The following is a 6,059-nucleotide window of genomic DNA, read 5'->3' on the forward strand; positions in this document are numbered from 1 at the left end:
CCGGCGGGGACCCCGGGCTCGGGGCCGGCGGAGGACGCGGCGCCGGGCTGCCGGGACCCTGGACCGCAGCGGGCGGCGCCCGAGCCCGGCGCGCGGCTGCTCCTCGTGCTGTGCCGCGCGTCCGCGCTGCGCTCCCAGCTCCCGCGGTTGCAGCTGCTTCTGCAGCAGGTGAGCGCCCGGGAGCGCAGCCGGCCCGCCGCGCTCTTCGGCCTCATCGTGCAGCCGCGGCGCGAAGAGGAGGCCGAGGCGCGCCGCCGCATGGAGAGCCTGCTCTGCGGCGCCTTCGCCCCGCACAGCCCCGACGCCGAGGTGCACACGGCCGTGTTCTGCCCCCGCCGCGCGGAGGGCACCCTGGACGTCCAGCGCGCCGCCGGAGGAGCGCACAAGGTCGCGTCGCCGGGTTGCGTCCGCCTCGTGGATCGGGCCACCCAGACGGATGGTGAGGGGCCCGAGGGAGGGCAGGGGGCGGGAACGCCGGGTGGCCAGGGGCGCCCGCGGGGTGGGAAAGTGCAAATACAGAGGAAGTCCCCACCCTGCTGGTCCCAGAAGGGAAAGTCTTAGACGCTCAGTCGTGTCCGACTCTTTGCGACCCCATGGTCTGTCCATGGGATTCTCCAGGCAAGAATACTGGAGTGGATAGCCGTTGCCTTCTCCAGGGGATCTTCCCGACTCAGGGATCGAGCCCGGGTCGCCTGCATTGCAGGCGGATTCTTTACCATCTGAGCCACCAGGGAAGCCCTTGGTGGGGATGATTTTAGTCACTAAGTCCTGTCTGACTCTTGCAACCCCATGGACTGGGAACCTACCAGGCTTCTCTGTCCATGGGATTCTCCAGGCAATAATACTGGCGTGGGTTGCCATTTCCTTTTCCAGGGGATCTTCCCAACCCAGGAATCCAACCCGGGTCTCCTGCATCGCAGGCAGATTCTTTACTGACTGAGCCACAAGGGAAGCCCACGGAAGCCCAGGGAAGCCCAAGTGGTAGACAAATTCCTGATGTCGTGGTCCCTCTCCTAATGCCTCCACTTGCTTCGTTTGGGGTAAAGATGAACTGGGTTTCTCACACCAGATGTCTCGCTCGCTGAGGCAATCCCTGGTCAAAAAGTGTTGGAAATGATTTGTAGTTAAACCTCCCACCAATCCACCGGACCCTCTTCCCCCTTGCTCGCTGCTGCCAATTGCACTTTTCTAAGGTACTCGTTTGGGAGTCTTCAGTTCCCGAGCCCACCCTCTCCTCTCCAAATCCACTATTTCTTAACTTGATTCTTTAGTCTTCTCCTCCAAGGAATCGCAACTACAATGAAAACATGCCGATGGTGAGCCAGGCACTGTTCTAAGGGCTTTTCACGACTAATCCTCACAACAATCCAATAAGGAAGGCCCTGTGTTAGCCTAGTAACCCTCCTCCTTCCCCCACTTCGGGATTCTTACCTCCAGCCCTCAAGACCCTATGGAGGGTTCCAGACCTATGGGTTAATCCATGGGTCTGAGGGCTCTGGGCTCTTAAATGAGCATCTAATGCCTCTGCCTCCTAGAATCCCTCCAGGGGCATCAGTCCAGAAGAAGGAGGTGCTCTGGGCAGGTAGTCAAGGCTCCATTACTGGAGGCTATGCCACCCCTCTGCTGCTGCTAAGTCACTTCAGTCGTGTCCGACTCTGTGCGACCCCATAGACGGCAGCCCACCAGGCTCCCCCATCCCTGGGATTCTCCAGGCAAGAACACTGGAGTGGGTTGCCATTTCCTTCTCCAATGCATGAAAGTGAAAAAGTGAAAGTGAAAGTGAAGTTGTGTACGACTCTTAGCGACCCCATGGACTGCAGCCTACCAGGCTCCTCTGTCCATGGGATTTTCCAGGCAAGAGTACTGGAGTGGGGTGCCATTGCCTTCTCTGACCCTTCTGCTGGTGACCAGAGCTAGTTGTCCCCTCTTGCTGATTAGCTGCCCTCCTGACATGTGGGGGTGAAGGCTCAGTTGGCATCTATGGTACCCTCCAGCTCTAAGATGCTAGTTTCGGGACAAATGGTGACTGCCTGATCTGGGTGCCCCAGATGCACCAGCGTCAGGGCCAGCAGCGTCAGGGACCTTCTGCTCAGGACCTCGTCCCGACCACCTAGCTGCATCCCTTTAGGCCCATTCTCCTCCCTCTCCTAAATAGTCCATGAGGTTTTCCCATGGCCAGCCTGCCTGCTTAGGAAAGCCTCTTGCCTAGGGATTGTTCCAGTGGGGATCCTCAGGCAAGTCCAGAAAATCCCACTCCATCTTTGAAAACAAGCTCTTGGTGATGCAGTTCCCAGGAGCCTTGTCGCCTATCAGCCATGCCCGCCCTGCAGTCAGTGATTCCCTGTGTTCTTTGTCCTCCTACCGTCACCCTCAAGCAGCTTGTTGAGGCCCTTCTCTGGACTCTGGCCCTCCTTGGTCTCCACAGCTCGGGAGTGGGGAACTCAAAAGAAGACAAGCATAGAAATCGTTCTCACACCACACAGAATGTGACCTGGGACTCAGAGCGAGAGAGATCACTTCTCATTGGGGATCCCAAGAAAGGCTTTATGAGATGTCCACTTGAGGTGGATCTTGATGTTGGGAAGTGCTCTGAGAGGGAGAAGGGCTCAAGTAGGGGGAAAATGCTTCCACAAATGCAAGAAAGTGTTCCTCGACCTCCTGGGCTCACCAACAGCTGGAACTGGATGTGGGTAGCAGCGAGATGGCCTATGAGCCGGGGACAATGAGTTGTGACTCATTGAGTTACAGAGTCATGTGTTGTAGAGTCAGACTTCTGGGCTTGGAATGTGTGCTCATGCCCACAGGCAGAGTGGAAGATGTTTTAGCAGTAGTGCTATCCTTCCCCATCCTTCTGGGGCAACCTCTTACTCCACAGGTGCCATCATCCTGCTTCTTGGGACCTCCTTGCTGTTTTCTCCATGGCCATAGGAAGACTCCTCACTCCTCCTAAAGCCTGACCCTCTGTGTTCCCTTCATCACTCTCCTGGGGTACAGGCATTTGTTTTCTGTGCTCTCTTTGGCTTTTTGATGTGAAATGGAATGTTTCTTTCATTGCTACCAGAAAATGCTACCCACATGTGTCTGTTCGCTGTCACTGTTCAGTTGCTAAGTCGTGTCTGACTCTCTGCAACTGTAGCCCGCCAGCCTCCTCTGCCTATGGGATTCTCCAGGCAAGAATACTGGAGTGGGTTGCCATTTCCTTCTCCAGGGGAACTTCTCAGCCCAGGGAGCAAACCCAGGTCTCCTGATTGGCAGGCGGATTCTTTACCACTGAGTGACGTAGGAAGCCCACCCATATGTGTCTACCCATCTCTAATTCACTTAAACCAGTGGTTCTCAACCAGGGGCAATTTCTCATGCTCAGTCTCTCTCTCTCCCCCTCCCCCTCCCCCTGTCTCTCTCACACACACACCACATTCCAGGGACATTTAGCAATGTTGGTAGACATTCTGGGTTGTCACCACTTGGGTTGAAGGGTGGTGGCTACTGTCATCTCACGGGCAGAAGCCACGGATGTTCTTAAACCACTTCCAGTGAAGGACAGCCTCCCAACAAAGAATTTTCTGACCTAAAATGTCAACAGGGCTGAGATTGAGAAATGATGGTATAAACCAAGTCGAGGCCCTCAGTCAAAAGCCCATCGGTTGCCTGAATATCAAATTGCGCAGAGATAAATGCCTTAGGAGTTCCTGACCTGACTGCTAAATCAGGGCAGGTTTCCCAATTCAGGTCTCCAGTCTCTCTGATTCTAAATTGAATCCCCTGCTGAGAGATCCATTGCTCTTGACTTCAGGGAATTACCACCTTCTTGCAGACTCACCTGTTCCGTGAACCTCCTCACGCCAAGGGTCAACCAGATTCAACCCAGCTTTATTGATCTGAGCTTCCTTTCATTTCTAATCCTTCGTGCCTTTGTTTTCATCAATCCTATCAAGGAATTTAAAAATTCATTAATTTTAAGGCTTGTATAATTATCTGACTCCCTAAGAGAAAGAGCCTTGAACGGGACTTATTGATGCCTCCAACTGGCTGTGTGACCTTGGGAAGGTAATTTAACTTCTCTGAACCTCAGTTTCTCTTTTGCAAGAAGAGAATCATTAAGATATTTTCAGGCTCTAGAATCCTTAAAATATTTCCTGTCATTTTATATTTCATGTCAGGTCTGGCCTTACATGGGGGTTCTCCCTAAACCGTAAAAGTTCTACCCTAAACTGTATCCTGGAGCAGGATTATCAGCCCCCAGACTCTCAAGGTTAACAGGTGAAAACTCACTCACCTAGTGACGCATTAAGGGCAGAGTGTCCTACTGTGAACATGTTCTGTGTTGCAGTCCAAGCGTGAAGTTTAAGGTTGTCTTTTTAAAATCCTGTTTCCTCTTCTGTCCTAAAATGAAGATCACATTGTTAACTTCAAGAAAGGGTCATAGTCTCCTAATTGGCACGACGAGTTGGGAGTCCGAGAGATGGTCTGCTATTGTCAGACTGTGTGAATCAAAACAAACTGTGGAAAGTTCTTAAAGAGATGAGATTACCTGACCACTGTACCTGCCTCCTGAGAAACCTGTATGCAGATCAAGAAGCAGCAGTGAGAACTAGACATGGAACAATGCACTGGTTCAAACTCAGGAAAGGAGTACGTCAAGGCTGAATATTATCACCCTGCTTATTTAACTTCTATGCAGAGTATCTCATGTGAAGTGCTGGGCTGGATGAATCACAAGCTGGAATCAAGATTGGTGGGAGAAATATCAACAAGCACAGTTATGCAGATGATACCACTCCAATGGCAGAAAGTGGAGAAGAACTAAAGAGCCTCCTGATGAGGGTGAAAGAAGAGAGTGAAAATGTTGGCTTAAAACTCAACATTCAAAAAACTAAGATCATAGCATCCAGTCCCATCACTTCATGACAGATAGGGTAAAAGTGGAAACAGTGACAGATTTTATCTTCTTGGGCTCCAAAATCACTGTGGTTGGTGACTGCAGCCATGAAATTAAAAGATGCTTATTCCTTGGATGGAAAGCTATGACAAACCTAGACAGCATATTAAAAAAGCAGAGACATCACTTTGCCGACAGAGTTCCGTAGAGTCAAAGCTATGGTTTTTCCAGTAGTCATGTAGAGGTCTGAGAGTGGACCATGAAGAAGGCTGAGTGCTGAAGAATTGATGCCTTTGAACTGTGGTGTTGGAGAAGACTCTTGAGAGTCCCTTGGACAGTAAGGAGATCAAACCCGTCAATCCTAAAGGAAATCAACCCTGAATATTCATTGAAAGGACTGTTGCTAAAGCTGAAACTCCAATGCTTTGGCCACCTGATGCAAAGAGCCAACTCATTGGAAAAGGCCCTGATGCTGGGAAAGATTGAGGGCAAGAGGAAAAGGGGACGACAGAGGATGAGATGGTTCGATGGCATCACCGACTCAATGGACATAAGTTTGAGCAAACTCCAGGAGACGGTGAAGGACAGGAAAGCTTGGTGTGCTACAGTCCATGGGGTCACAAAGAGTCAGACACAACTAAGCGACTGAACAACAGCAACTGCTATTGTCAGTGTAATGAGTTTCAGAAAAGTTTATTTTTCCAAACACCTGTTATGTTTTTGTGGAAATTCTTTTCCCCATTGCAGTGTTTCTTATCAAAGTTGGGGAACCCCCCAAGTCCTTTCCCACAGTGAGGAGAGCAGACTTTGGGAGAAGGGGGAAGCCACTCCAAACGGGATAATCTGGTGTGGGGAAGCAGACAGCAAGACAGTAAAAGGCTGTAGATCTTCCATGGACCCGCAAATCTTCAGTTACCAAAAATTCACAAAATGCATGGTGAAGTGGTTTGTTTGTTTGGAGTGGGTGGGGGTTACATGAAAACCAGTGATAGAGGAAGCGTCTCAGCCAGGGTGTCTTGGAGAGGAATAGCGCACAGAGACCCAGGGACACAACCAGCAGGCAGGTGCCCAAAGGAGGGTCTCAGTTTGCAGAATCCTGAGGTCTAAGTTGCCACAGGCTCCAAGGCCAGGCTTAGCCAGGTGCCCAGGTCTGTGGGCACCTCCAGGAACCAAGGAGGAC

The sequence above is a fragment of the Bos indicus x Bos taurus genome, chromosome 2 (assembly GCF_003369695.1).
Source record: "Bos indicus x Bos taurus breed Angus x Brahman F1 hybrid chromosome 2, Bos_hybrid_MaternalHap_v2.0, whole genome shotgun sequence".
In the NCBI taxonomy this organism is placed as follows: Eukaryota; Metazoa; Chordata; class Mammalia; order Artiodactyla; family Bovidae; genus Bos; species Bos indicus x Bos taurus.